This window comes from Carettochelys insculpta, chromosome 3 (assembly GCF_033958435.1).
Source record: "Carettochelys insculpta isolate YL-2023 chromosome 3, ASM3395843v1, whole genome shotgun sequence".
NCBI classification, from domain to species: Eukaryota; Metazoa; Chordata; order Testudines; family Carettochelyidae; genus Carettochelys; species Carettochelys insculpta.
Window position 1 is genome coordinate 189,001,798 of NC_134139.1, and position 15,834 is coordinate 189,017,631.

A 15,834-nucleotide genomic window follows, 5' to 3' on the forward strand; every position below is an offset into this window, starting at 1 on the left:
AAGACCAATAAACTGGGCAAATACAACTTAAATAGGGCTACCATAAGGTGGGTGCAAAACTGGCTGGATAACTGTACTCGGAGAGTAGTTATTAATAGTTCTCAATCCTGCTGGAAAGATCTAACAAGTGGGATTCTGCAGGGGGTCTGTTTTGGGACCAGTTTTGTTCAATATCTTTAGATATTGGCATAGAAAGCACACTTATTAAGTTTGCAGCTGACACCACGTTGGGAGGGGTTGCAACTGCTTTGGAGGATAGGGTCATAATTCAAAATGATCTGAACAAATTGGAGAAACGGTCTGAGGTAAACAAGATGAAGTTTAATAAAGACAAATGCAAAGTGCTCCACTTAGAAAGGAACAATCAGTGTCACACATACAGAATGGGAAAGGACTGCGTAGGAATGAGTACAGCAGAAAGGGATCTAGGGGTTATAGTGGACCACAAGCTAAATATGAGTCAACAGTGTGATGCTGTTGCAAAAAAAGCAAACGTGATTCTAGGATGCATTAACAGGTGTGTTGTGAACAAAACACGAGAAGTCATTCTCCTGCTCTACTCTGCACTGGTTAGGCCTCAGCTGGAGTATTGTGTCCAGTTCTGGGCACCGCAGTTCAGGAAGGATGTGGAGAAATTGGAGAGGGTCCAGAGGAGAGCAACGAGAATGATCAAAGGTCTAGAAAACATGACCTATGAAGAAAGGCTGAAAGAATTGGGCTTGTTTAGTTTGGAAAAGAGAAGATTGAGGGGGGACATGATAGCAGTTTTCAGGTATCTAAAAGGGTGTCATAAAGAGGAAGGAGAAAACTTATTCTTCTTGGCCTCTGAAACTGAGCTCTTGAGGTCCCTTCCAGTCCTAGCCTTCTATGCTTCTATGAAACGAGATTCAGCTGTGCAGCAGGCTGCCTCTGGCCATGCAGCTTAGGCTGGGTGGGCGGCTTCACACCTCAGTGGGAATTGTTAGTTTATTGGCATACAGCACGGGAGGGCCTCAGCTTAGCACGAAGGAAGAAAGTTTAACGCAGCGCCTGTTCTAGTCAGCCCAGAGCAGTTTGTGAGGCAGGCTGTGGTGACCTCTCTCCTTGACCTGAACTTCAGCTCTGTCCTTTGCTCTCAGGCAGGACCATGCTGAGCTCTCATGGGAGCCTGCATTGGCTCCTGGACCCTTGTATCTGGGTCGCTTTCAGCCTTTTCCTTAACCACGTTACTTCTTCCACCTAGCCATGGAGGTAGCACCCACATGCACAAGCCCACCCATCTCCTATGCTGTTCTGGGAGCCAGGGGAAACTTTTTGTCCCCACTAGGAGCAGTGGGAAACTGAGGCACACTTCATAAACATATTACAAAAATTCCTGCTACATCCCAGTAACACGGCCTCTGCTGAGTGCAATGAGGACTGCGCCCGGGGGCTCGTATTGCTCAGCGCTAAGGGAAATAGTCACTTTAGAGCAGGCACATGCGCTGTCCCTGCAAGCACCTGCACACAGGAGGCAGCAAGGCTGGCTGGCTTATATTCCCAGACAGCCACACGCCTGCGGCAATATTCCTTGCCTCTCGCTCTTTCTAGAGCCCCCGACTCCGCACCAACCCCCTGGGGGCGAGCAGCAAGCACTGACCTCCCCACCCCCGTGTTACAGCAGGAGGTGCTGGGCGCACATCCTGCAGAGCGAAGGCCTCTGCTTCTCCACAGAACGGGGCAGCACAGGCAGCCCCTGGGCAAACCAATCCCCTCCTACTAGCTTGTGACCATCCAAGGAGCGACGGGAGGGCCTTGAGGGAAGAGGAGGGTCACTGCTCCCAATTCCAAAGCGCATACTGTGTTTCCATTGGCTCACCTGGCCTCCTGCCACCTCACTTCCTGCTTCCCTCGCACTCCTGGAGATGTTCCAGGACCTGTGGTTGTAATCCTTACCGCAATGGTGTTAACCGTGGGGCTGGAATGTCCAGAAAAGGACATTACCCCTCCCACTCACCACAAGGGGCTTGGGCCTGGGTCTCCTGCAGCCTGGCTGATTGCTGAGCTACAAGTTATAAGGGAAGCAGTTTCTCTTGCAACTGGATTTTGAATGGGCTCTCATCTGTCAGGCATGCCCTGAACACACCTTACTCCTGAACCCATCGTTCCCAGCCCCCTGCTCTAACTTCTGCACCCCCTCCACACAAATTTTGTTTTGATAGTATATAGACTAGCACGGCTCCCTCTCTGTTACTGTTCAACATCCTGTATCCTGAACACCTCCGATACCCCAACTCTTGACTCCGGCACCAGCCCACATCCCAGCCCCCTGCCCTGAGCCTCTCATGCTCCATCCTAGAATTTCTGGAGTATTTCTAATTGACTCATAGATTTCTTCAGCATCTGAAAGCTGCACTGTGTGTGGATAATATGCATTGTGGTGTGGTCGCTAGTAGGAGTTGATAGACAGGATGATAACACAGGCACTCTAACAGTAGCATTCATTTTCTTTGTATTTGATTTCGTATTAAATATAAGCATTGCACCTTGTTAATCCTCCCTTATTTTAATACCTTTTCTTCCACATCTATGGATGGTTTACAATGTAGATTTATATCGAGGGTTTTTTGTTCATAGTGGACATGCACATCCACACTCTACTTACATATTCGTGCACCTAAGAAATTTTATCTTGCCCAAAAGAAAATTCAACTTGTCCAGGGAAGGACACATGCACACACACAAAAAAATTTCTGCATAGGGGCCTGGTAAATCTCTCCGACTAAGTCCACAAGGGATCAGGAGTCAGACCTCCTGAGTAACATGAGCTCTAGAATTTCACACAGTACTTTCTGCAGCAAGCCTGTAATTTCTGGTAAGATGGAGCCGTATTTTCCTGCACTTCTACAGAGTTTTTTTTCTTGAGTGTATTATGCCTAAAAGTGTTTTGATTTTGGAGGGGTCTGTGAAATTTTCTCATAAGCTGGCTTTCCTATTTTTCTTATTTCCTCTGAAGTGTCAATAAGTCAGGCCAATGAGGGTCTGAAGGGGGTATAGACTTAACTTTCTACCCATTAACTCCTCAGCCATGTACAATCCCTTGGTCAGAGAAATTGAATGGGTACTAACAAGGCAGATAAGGATCTATGGATTTTGTAAGAAGTCACGTCACTGATTCTCTTATGCTTTCTGCTTCCCCATTGCTCTCTGGAAACCGAGGACTGGTGAGATGAGATCCTACGTATTGACAAACTGGTGAAAGCTGAGACCAGTTATCAGAGGAGACTTGTAGTGGGATTCCATAGCTATTAAGCCAGACTTTGATCTTGTCAGTGGCTCTGCTTGATGCAAGTTGTCAGCAACTAATCTTTACCCATGGTGCTTTCTGCTCTGGTCTTTCTAGTAAAGTGGATAGTAAAAAGCAGTTCTGGAGCTGGTTCTTACAGGAGTGAAGCTGTCAGTGTTCTCACCGTTGTAGCTACTTGCTGAGTATGGGGTTGCTCGACAGACTCTTTAGCACTCTGCATTTTGTAATATCTTGGAGGCCCTCATTCAGTTCATCAACAAAATCCTGTGCAATGATATACTTGGGTGTAACGTGCAATGATGCAGACAGCTAATCCTGACCTCTTCCACAGCAGACCGTGATTCAGAGTAAGATCACCTGAAACCTGGTTTCATAGGGTATGTTTGTGATGTAGCAGGGAGCAAGTCTCTCAGCCTGGGTCAACAGAGTGGAGTGAGCTTATGTGCAATAACAGCAGCTGTGTGGCTGTTGTGGCTTTAGCAGAAACCCACACTAGCTGCTCAAGATGCTGACCTGAGTCTCTGCAAGAGCTGCAATGTCCACACAGCTATATGAGCACACTCTCTTGAGGGTGGCTGGTGAGAGTCCCTCTGTGCTGGGAGCAGAGACATGCCCATAGACAGACCTGCCCTGGCTTGTTTTGTGCAGTCCTCCTGAGTTCTTTGAGAAATTCCATGTTCCTTGTGCTTGTCTTTTACTTCCTGGGAGAGTAGATCAGGGAGGATTCCCAGCCCACCCCCGACACTGGGTTTGAATGTGTAGTTAACTCCAGGAGGAAATATCATTCCTTTCCCCCCCACCCCCCCCAGTAAAAAGCTCTGAAAAAATGGTGAAAATGTTTTTGGACAAACCAGAGCTGTCTTGGAAAACTCTGCAAGACCCTTCTCAATATCATAGTTCCTCGATTTATGTGAGGGTTCCATTCCCACAACTGGAATTTCACATAAGTCAGGGCAGCTTGTTACCTCGACAGAATGCACACTCTGCAGCCAGGAAGCAGCAGGAGCACCTAGAGCTCCTTTTGAAAGGTAAATCCTGGGGCTGGGGTGGGGCAGCATGGGAGGGTTAAGCCAGGCAGTGGGTTGGGGCTGTGGGAGGTGGGCAGGGGTTAAGCCTGGGGTGGGTGAGGGCTGCAGGAGAGTGGGGGATGAGGAGTCGCTGCATGTGGGAGGTTTGAGCCAGAGCCACACAAGCGGGGAACGTGGGGAGCGGGGCTGGGGGGCGGGGTTTGAACCTAGGCCAAGGGGAGCGAGAGTTTGAGTTTTGCATTAATGTGGAGTTAAGCGCAACTCAAAATCGCCCATTTCAAGGGTTGACTGTACACACATACATGGAGCTAAGCCTCAGCCCCAGTTTAAACTCTGGAAGCATTATGAGCTGCATACCCTGAAGAGGACAATTCAAATGTCTGAGGCAGATAATTCTGTGGCATCCATGGACTTTGTCGCTTTCTCCTGAGCTGCACAGAGGAAGTTCTGGGTGAACCCTGCAAATCACATATGTAGAGATGCACACTAGTGTTAAGGGGGAAAGAACATAAGAGCGGCCACATGGGTGAGACCAGAGGTCCAGCTAGGCAAGTGTCCTATGTTCCAACAGAGGGCAAGGCCAGGTGCTTCAGGCGTGAATAGAACAGGCAACCACGGGATGAGGGACGCTCCTGGACCAGACAGCTGGGGCAGCAGAGCACCCAAGCTGGCCTCCTGGCAGTCCCACAGAGGGTAGTGGGGCTGGGTCTAGAGGCAGTGTCTCCTGGCAACCCCCACGGGGTGCAAGGGACAGGGTGCAAGTATCCTCAAGCAGCCTTACACAGAAGCATGGCACTGGTGTCCCCAGGCAGCTCTGTGTGGGGCCAGTGCCAGGGTGCTGGTGTCACCTGCCAGCCTGGCATGGAGCTAGGGCTTGGGAACTGTCCGGTGCAGGGCTGGGTTCAGGGAGCAGGTGGTCCCCCAGCAGCCCAGCATGGAGCTGGGACCAGGGAACCCACTGCAGCAGGACAGCAGGGGGACTTTCACTTCCCCATGGCCAGCAAAATGCCTCATCCGGGACCACTGAGGTCACCAGACCAAGGAGGTGCAACCTGTGTTAAGATGTGGCTAGGAGCCCCAGTTATGGAACAAGATCCTCCAGTGGTAGGAGCTGTACAAACACTGAACAAGAGGATGGTCCCTGCCCAAGAGTTTACAGTTTAAATAGGTTATTAATCATTAAGACTAGTGCTCAGTTGTGCCTCCTAAACTTCACGTGTTCTTGATGGAAACGAGCGGCAAATGCTGCAGTTTCCAGCAATGTGCATCTCACTCACGCTCTAGAGACAGTGCTGGTGACTATTGCTCCTGAAGAGGCAGTAAAGGCAGGGGAGAGTTCTGGAACCCTAGGACTCTGGGCATGGCCCCAGACTGTGAGAAAGGACCCTGGCATGGGAAAAAATTCACTCTAACACGATACTGTTATAAAAGCTAGGACAGTATGTACACAATTAACTGCAGGTCATTAAGGATAAATGCTGGAGAAGACTTTGCACATGGGGCCTGCAGCTGTAAGGAGGAACAGGAAAGGGGTCAGCTCACACTGCCTTTTATGCCCTCAGTCTGGAGCATGAGACCTGCTGTGGGGGTGGACTGAAGGACACTGCTTGTTGGAATTACCCGATGGGGGTGCATGGCATCATGTACACTCACCTGGCTCTAGGGACCAGCACTTGAAGAAAGAGAAGTTACTCACCGTAGTAACGATGGTTCTTCGAGATGTGTCCCTGTGGGTGCTCCACAATAGGTGTCGGGCTCGCCCGGCGCCACAGATTGGAATTCTTCCAGCAGTTTCTCCTGGATCGCGCATGCGCCGGCGCGTGCCGCTCCCTTGCGCGTCCCCAGCCACATGCGCGATCCGGTCCCCGCCAGTTCCTTGACCAACCACCTCGGATGCTCCTGAAAGACACTAGACAGAGATCCGAAGCGGGGAGGATGGGTGGGTGGTGGAGCACCCACGGGGACACATCTCGAAGAACCATCGTTACTACGGTGAGTATCTTCTCTTTCTTCATCGAGTGTCCCCGTGGGTGCTCCACAATAGGTGACTACCCAGCAGTAACCCAAGTAAGGAGGTGGGTAATTGGTTTATGTGCAGCTTGCCCCCGAAAGGACTGTCGTCGAGAAGTGGGTATCCTCTTGGAATACCCGATGTAGGGCATAATGCTTGGCGAAGGTGTCATAGGATGACCAGGTCGCCACTCTACAGATGTCCTTCAACACAATGCCCTTAAAGAAGGATGTTGACGCTGCCACCGCCCTGGTGGAGTGAGCCCTAGGCGGGGCCAGCAAAGGAGTCTTTCGAAGCTCGTAGCACATTTTTATACAGGACACAATGTGCTTTGAGATTCTCTGTGAAGAGAGACCTTCTCCTTTTGACCTGGGAGCGAGAGAGACTAGAAGCCTGTCCGTTTTCCGGAAGGACTTAGTTCTGTCTATGTACAAGGCCAAGGTCCTCCTCACATCCAGGAGATGCAGGCGTGCCTCCTTGCTGGAGCTGTGAGGCTTCGGGTAAAACGAGGATAAAACTATTGGTTCGTTAAGATGGAATTCTGAAGAAACTTTTGGAACAAAGGCTGAGTGCAGCCGTAAGGTTACCACCTCCTTTGAGAATACTGTGCAGGGCGGTGTTGCCATAACTGCTGCGAGCTCACTCATCCTGCGAGCTGACGTAATTGCAAGGAGGAAGGTTGTTTATATCGTAAGGAGGCGTAGGGGAACCGTGGCTAATGGTTCAAAAGGTGGACCCGTGAGCATGCTGAGCACCAGGTCCAGGTTCCATGATGGCGGAAGCGGTTTCCGAGGGGGGTACAGGTTTACCAACCCCTTCAAGAACCTGGTAACGATAGGATGGGCAAATACCGTGGCGCCCCCCCCCGCCCATATGCCGAAAGGCTGATATAGCAGCGAGGTGGACTTTTAGCGAAGATAAGGAAAGTCCGCCCCTCTTGAGGTCCAATAAGTATTCAAGTATTACTGGTATAGGAACGTCAAGGGGAGCTAACTGCTTGGCGGAACACCAGGCTGTGAATCGAGTCCATTTCTGCTTATAAGTCTTCCTGGTGGAGGTCCTTCGGCTACTTTCCAGGACTTGTTGTACTCCCTCCATGCATGTACTTTCTAAAGAGCTGAGCCATGAATTAGCCATGCTTGTAGGCGCAGGCTCTGAGGGTTCGGGTGCACTATGGACCCCTGGGCCTGCGTGAGTAGGTCCGGCACCACCGGTAGGGGGAGCGGTGGGCGGTCCGACATGTGCAGAAGCAAGGGAAACCATTGCTGCCGATCCCACGTTGGGACTACTAGTATTATGCGAGCTCTCTCCCTTCTGGCTTTCTGCAAGACCTTGTGGATAAGCGCTGTGGCGGGGAACGCGTAAAGTAGAGGGCCCTTCCATAGAATCATGAATGCGTCCCCCAGGGACCCCCCGCCCCACTCCTGCCCTGGAGCAGTACTGGGGACACTTCTTGTTGTGCTGTGTGGCAAACAGATCGATCTGGGGAAACCCCCATGTATGAAAGATTGGTCATAGCAGATCGGCGCGGATCTGCCATTCGTGCGTGAGTGCGAAGTGCCTGCTCAGCTGATCTGCTTTCACGTTGTGAGCGCCCGGCAAGTATGAGGCTTTCAACGTAATGTTGCTGGCGATGCACCAGTTCCACAGTCGGACTGCTTCCGCACATAGGGCACGGGATCGGGCTCCTCATTGCTGATTTATGTAAAACGTAGTGGAGGTATTGTCTGTATTGATCCCGACTACTTTGCCACATATGTGGTCTCGGAAATGCTTGCAGGCGTTGAACACTGCTCTGAGCTCCAGTATGTTTATGTGCAGTGACTGTTCCGCAGGGGACCATAGCCCTTGCGTCATCTTGTCGCCGATGTGCGCTCCCCATCCTATGTGGGAGGCGTCGGTAGTAAGAAAAATAGAAATTTGTGGTTGGTGAAAGGGCACCCCTGCTAACAAGTTCTTGGGGTTTACCCACCACGCCAGGGATCTGCACACCTCTGTTGTGGGCGACACTACCCTGTGAACAGTGTGGGATGCCGGTTTGTAAACGCTCGCCAGCCAATGCTGCAGGCTGCGCATGTGCAATCTGGCATTCTGTACCACAAATGTTGCTGCCGCCATATGGCCCAGCACCTGTAAGCACGTTAAGACTGGCACCATGGGGCTGTATGTAATGACTTGCACCAGCGAACTGATGGTGCGAAAGCAGGCATCAGGTAGGTACACCCTTGCTGTGATAGAGTTTGTGTGCGCCCCTATGAACTCTATGTCCTGTGTGGGGTCGGTCTTTGACTTCGCGAGGTTGATGACTAGGCCCAGCGAAGAAAATGTGTCCACTGTGACGCGTATCATGCGTAGGACCTCTGCCTTCGAGGCCCCTTTCAGTAGGCAGTCGTCCAGGTATGGAAATATGAATACTCCCTGTCTGTGCAGGTAGGCTGACACCACTACCAAGGTTTTGGTAAAGACTCTGGGGGCTGAGGAGAGGCCAAACGGAAGAACCCTGTACTGGAAGTGTTCCTTGCCGACCATGAAGCGGAGGAAGCGCCTGTGTGCCAGGTGGATCATTATATGAAAGTAAGCATCTTGTAAGTCGAGGGCTGCAAACCAATCTCCATCGTCCAGTGCCGTGAGTATGGAGGCGACTGTAATCATCCGAAACCGTTGCTTGTGCAAGTAGCGGTTGAGGCCCCGAAGATCTAAGATGGGCCTCCAGCCTCCTGTTTTCTTCTCTGTGAGGAAGTAGCATGAATAAAACCTTTTCCCCTGGAATTGTTCCGGCACTCTTTCCACTGTCCCTATGAACATAAGGTGGTCCACCTCCTGTTTGAGCCTCGCCTCATGGGCAGCATCCCGGAGGTGGGGCCTGGAGGGAGGCTTTGTTGGTGGGAGCGACTGGAAGGGGATCGCGTAACCTGTGGCTATGATCTCCAGTACCCATTTGTCTGCGGTGATCTTTTGCCATTGGGAGTGAAACGGTTTGAGGCGATGATGGAACGTGAGATGAGAGTGGCATTGCGCGATGGTCGTGATAGTGCAGCCCTCGACATGCCCGTCAAACTTGTTGCCTTTGGGCCTGTCCCAAGGGTGTACGGCTTTGTTGGGAACATCGCCTGGGAGTTCTGTACTGTTGCTGTTGTTGATGTCGCCCTTGGTCGTAGCCCCGTTGATACTGCGCACGCTGTGGTTGGTATGGGTAGCGTCTTTGCTGAAGGTAATATTTTTTTCTTCCTATATGGAAGGGTATAAATACCCAGGGTTCTAAGTGTAGCTCTCGAGTCCTTACTGGAGTGGAGGACCAAGTCGGTTGAGTCTGCAAACAACTTTTGCGTGTCAAAGGGAAGATCCACGATCTTCACCTGTAGATCCCTCGGGATGCCCGATGTCTGGAGCCAGGATTCTCTACGCATGACCACTGCTGTAGCCGTTGAGCGTGCCGCCGTATCTGCCACATCCAGGGCGATCTGGACTCCCGTCCTCGAAGCTGCGTAGCCCTCTTGCACAATTGCCTTTAACACCGGCTTCTTATCTTCCGGAAGTGAATCCATGAGAGAAGTAAGCCTGGAGTAATTATCGAAGTTATGGTTCGCTAGGTGTGCCGCATAATTTGCCACTCTCAATAGCAGGGTGGAAGAGGAATATACCTTCCTGCCAAACAGCTCTAGCTTCTTGGCATCTTTATCCGATCCCCCCGATTTGTACTGAGAAGTCTTTGACCTCTGCTGGGACGATTCGACCACCAGTGAGTTCGGTTGTGGGTGACTGAAGAGGAACTCCATGCCCTTTGCCGGGATAAAGTACTTCTTATCCGCTCTTTTGTTCATAGGCGGAACAGAGGCCGGAGTCTGCCATATGATAGTGGCTGACTCCATAATGGCTTCGTCCAGCGGGATAGCAATTTTGGATGAAGCTGGGGGTCTCAAATTTTTCAGGAGTTTGTGATGTTTCTCCTGCACTTCTGCCATTTGAATGCCTTGTGTGAAAGCCACCCTTTTAAACAGCTCCTGAAACTGTTTAAGGTCATCTGGGGGAGCGACCTCCCCGGGGGCCATGGCCTCATCTGGGGAGGATGAGGAGGAACCACTAGGGTAAACCTCCCTCGAACTCTCAGGTTCCTGCAGCCGATGGTATACCTGCTCGCTGGAGGATTGCGAAGGAAAGTCTCGGGGTTCTAAAATTAACTCCCCTTGAGATAACTGAGTTTCCATCCCCGCCCGGGAGTGTCCACGGGGGTATTGGCTGGCCGGGGGGGACCTGCCCCTGGGCGTAGGCCTGGGGTGTCTGTGTCCAGCATGATAGGAACGACCATGGCAGCATGGGCACGGGGATGGAGACCTGGACCACTCTCGGGGTGCGTACCCCCGATGTCTGGGAGAGCGAGACCTCCACGATGACACAGATAGCGGCGACACTGGTTTGTGATAGTACTCCAGTGGATCCAATCCCAGAAAGGGTGAAGGTGGCCCAAGCCATGGTGACATTGGTTGGAAGAACGGAGAAGGAGGTTCTGGATAGGCTGGTGGAGACCCAGGCCTTCGGTGCGGTGTATGTAGCACAGGGAGAGAGCTTGTTGTTAGCAGCAGCGCAGCCCTGTCCGGAGAAGGACTGCGGTGCTGGGTTTTTGCTCTTCCCTTTCCCCTCCCCTGTGGGGCTGGCACCGCCCCCTTCCGTGCCAGGAATCTCGGCCCTGCTGTCAGCACCGTGCTCTGCCCGCTCAGCTGCAGTGCCATGCGGATAACATCCTCTGGTGCCTGCGGGCTCCATGACTGCTGGCCCTGCACCGTTGGTGCCGCGGGGGTCGGTGCCGCCTGTGGCGGTGCCGACGGTTCCTGCGCTGGCCTGGCCGCCACTCTAGGCGCTGCGCATGCCAGCTGTTTTGTAATCGGAGGCTCAGCCTCTGCCACGTGTGCTGCCACAGTGCCACTTGCCCGAGTATGCGGCTGGGGGCTGTGTGCTCCCCCCGTCCCGCCCGCTGAGACCGCTGGCAGGGATCGAGCTGGGGAGAGCTTCCTCCGTTTTTGCACCGAGGGGGTCAGAGAAGCTGCCCTCCTTTTGTGGAACCCAGAGGGCCCTTCTGATTGCCTCTCCAGCACGTCTGGCTGGAGGGCCTTATCAAACAGGAACATTTTAAGATGCATTTCTCTGTCTTTCCTTGCCCTGGCTGTGATCTTAGCACAGTGGGAACACTTCTGGGTAACGTGTGATTCCCCCAGGCATCGGATGCATTCACTATGCCCATTGGAGGCCGGCATAGCTTCACGGCAGGACTCACACTTTTTAAAGCCTGAAGAAGCCATCTCGGTGAGTCTTACACTGTTAATAGGGTACTTAGCACCTTATCCGTGCCTGTTTACCCGAATCGCGGACCCTGGCCTGCAGGGCAGCGGGTGGCCTACTGGCCTTCACATCCACTCTTCTCCGCTCCTCTCTCTCCTTTTTTTTTTTTTTGAAAAAAAGAAACAACGATTTACACGTAGGAACACTGTCTAATCTGACTCTGGCCGGAGCCTGAGCGGATTCCGTCTGCAGCCGATGGTGGTTGAGAAGGAACTGGCGGGGACCGGATCACGCACGTGGCTGGGGACGCGCAAGGGAGCGGTGCGCGCCGGCACATGCACGATCCAGGAGAAACTGCTGGAAGAATTCTGATCTGCAGCACCGGGCGAGCCCGACACCTATTGTGGAGCACCCACGGGGACACTCGATGAAGAACTTTCATTTTGGCCACCAGAATTTCCATGGTGCCTGTTTAAGTTGCCGCTACTTTTTCCCCCTTCATGCGCAGATTAAATTGTTCGGTACACCAAGAGATGTGGGGATGTGCACAGCCAGCAGAAACATGCTGCTGGCTGTGGAGACTGTGGGGGCTGTGCTAATCAGCTGGGTGGCACCAGAATCTCTCGTGGGTGGCTGCCCAAGTTTTCAGTTTACAGGGTACACTGGAGCCTGCAGTGTATCAGAAGTAGTCTCGGAAGATTTTAAAGTCACGTGGCTGCCTAGGAGTACAAAGGATGACTGCCTCAGCCAGAGAGAAGGAAGATTTTACAACTGGATCAATTAATCTTCTATTTTCTGCAGGCATTCTTGCTCATTCTTAGCTTATAAGAAGTAGAGAATGCACTGATGTGGGATACCAGTGCTATGTATAGAAGGGGAGAAAGAAAATGAATAACCTTTTGTTTTTCTGTCCTCTCCCAAGCAAGGAACTACAGCGTCAGTCATAAGGTTTAAGGCCAGAAAAGACCACCAGAGCATCTAGTCTGACTTCCTCTACATCACAGGCCACCAGCACCACACTGCACTACAGCTACCTTGTATTCTGTTCCCAAATGCCACTTGCCACCTGAACAGGGAAGCTTGGTGGTTCAATGATCGCATTGGTAAGTGTGATTGTCATACCTTTTGTCTCAGTCCAGTAGGCACTGAAGGGAAGGTGGCCTCTAACTAGCCCTGCTATGGAAGCAATACATCTTTTAAGCCATTCTGATAACTGATTGGAAGAAGTTTTTGAGTGCTCAGTCAGATTCAATAGTCAAGGTTGGATCTTTGAGGAAGAATGAGCCCAGGAGCTCATTGTAGAGCTGCAACTCATGAGAATTGATCCAAAGTACGTTTCAGAGATGCAGCCACACTCACCCACAACTATTTGTGATTTGGGGACAATTTATACCTTCAAGTCAGCAGCACTGCTGTGGGCACCACCATGGTCCCAAAATATACCAACATTTTCATGGCTGACCTAAAGTGTTTCCACAGCACCCTTTCTCTAGCATCTCTCCTCTACTTTAGCTACACTGAGGACCTCTTCATCACATGGATCCACAGGAGGAGACCCTTTAAGAGTTCCACAGAGATTTCAACAATGTACACCCTACTATTAACCTCAGCCTAGACCAGTCCACACAAGAGATGCAATTCCTGGATACCAAAGTACAGATAAATGATGGTCACAAACATCACCTTATACTGGACCTACTGACCACTATTCTTGACTACATGCCTCTTAGCTTCCATCCACGACACGTCACGTGATCCATTGTCTACAGCCAAGCCCTAAGATACAACCAGGTGTGCTCCAAACCCACTGACAGAGACAAACACATCAAGCATTCTTAAAACTTAAATACCTACCTGGGGAAGGAAACAGACGGGCAGAACCAGACGAGAACCCAGAAGTCACCTATGTTAAGATAAGCCCAATAAGGAAAGTAATACCACCTCTGTTCATCACCAACAGGCCCCAGCTTAAACCCTGTCAGCACATCATTGACTATCTACAACCTATCCTGGAAAACAATCCCTCACTCTCACAGACCTCGGGAGGCAGGCCAGTCCTCACCTACTGTCAGCCTCGCAACCTAAACCAAATACGCACCAGCAGCCACACACCATTCTACAGCAACTCTGCTCCAGGAACAACCAACTCCTGAAACCAACCTCATTGCCAATTCTCCCCCTGCCCTATATAAGCCATAAAATCAGGCTGCACATGCATTAACACCTGCACATGCATTAACGAGATATATCTCACCAAGTGCCAACAATGACCCTCTGCTATGTACATTGGACAAGCCCGACAGTCTGTGCACCAAAAGATAAACGGATGCATCAGACACTAGGCATGGTAACATACATAAATGCATAAGGGAACATTTTATCCTCCCTGGACATTCAACAACGGATGTTAAAATAGCCATTCTTCTCTAAAAGAATTTTATCACCAGAGTACAGAAGCAGACATCTGAACTGGAATTAATTTGCAAAATTAACATTAAGCAAGATCTTAACTGTCTATCACATTACAAGGACAGTTTTCCCTGCATTGGATATTTTCACACTTCTACATTATATGCTATGAATGAGACACATTCAGGTTAATTTGCTCTATTAACTGCTCCTACTAATGACAGGTAACTTCCTTTTACTTTTTGGGTGCTATAGATACACCCTGGATTCTATTTCTTCTCCCCACTCCATCTGATGAAGTGGGTTGTACTCACAAAAGCGCATGACCTAATAAATTTATTAGTCTCTAAGGTGCCACAGGACTGCCTGCTGTTTCAAAAGTAAGTGTTCAGGCTTGGCAGGGTCATTTGCCCCAGAACTTCATCAAGCACTTCAACAGAAAGAGATTGAAGTTGACTGCCCTTGCTTAGCATTACTGAGGCAAAAAGGGCATCTGGCATGCCCATCTCTGAGTGAGACAGCATCTATACAAGAGGGGTAAGTTTTAAATCTTTGGGATTATTCACTCATACTGATAACCAGTACAAAGGGTATCAAGCAGCTCATGCATCTCCCAACTCCCAAGCCGGTGTGAATAAACACCCCCCAGCCCTCAACAACATAACTGCACTACCGACCTAACTAGCTGAACAAGATTGCATAGTGCGCAGAGTAAGCAAACACTGCAGGGGTTCCATCTTGCTGTCAAGAGGGAGGGGTCAGCTAGGCCCACTCTCGCCCCTGCAGCCTTAGGTGAAGGAGCAGGACAATACATAAGGTGCAGTGGTGAGCATTCAACAGCACTAGCCAAAACCAAATCAGCTTACATGTGCCAAAAACCAAATCAGCTTACATGTGCACCAGAAGTGGAACTAATGTGGACAATCACTCAAAAGAACCGAAACAGTACAGAAACATCACCATTGCCAGAACAAAGCTAAGAACTAAGCAAACTGCCTATGGGGTCCTCTAAATCTTAGTAAAAACCCAGACCACGTCTACACTCGCAAGCTCTTTCGAAATATCCAGCAGAACTTCTACACACAAAGTGTTTTCTAGATTGTATTGAAAGAATGTGGCACTCCTTTCAAAAGCGCTCTTCCTCTTCCTGAAATGGGACCGCACCTTCTTGCAAAAGCTTCTTTCTAAAGAAAATGTGCGTAGCTGCTCCACAGACCCTTTTTTCCCCCCAAAAAGAGCAGTCCTCATGGCGCCTGACTTTTTGATCCCTGGCCCATTCTTTCGAAAGAGTGGGGGTGTTTGGACGTTTTCTTTCAAAAGAGCTGATCACTCTTGATCTGCTTTCTTGTGCATGGATGCACTCTTTCAAAAACTTCTTTTGGAAGGACTTCTTTCAAAAGACTGCTGTCATGCAGACGTAGCCTCAGAGCCTTAGCATGGCATTCTGAAGTAACACACTTTAGGTTGAGGGCCTTTATACACAAACAGAACCTTTTTCTCCTAATTTTCTTGTTTATGGGGTTTTACTATAGCATTCATCATCATAGCACTGAATATTAGTTAAGAGATCCTGCACAGTAAGTACTTCATTTTAAGAACAGTAGGATTTTTCAAGTAAAGACAGACTGATTCATTGGACAGAACTTTTCACCTAGCATTATTCTTAAGCACTTCATAGTGTTTGACCAAGGGTTCTATGCATGGCCAGTTAACAAGCTTTTTACCAACATCGTTTGCATTTTGGACCTTTAAAAAAAACTAGTAGTTAAGTTTAGTATGAATCTCACTTTTATTCTTCACCACTTTCAACCAAGAGATCTAGGTAGTCTCCAAACAAGTTATACAAT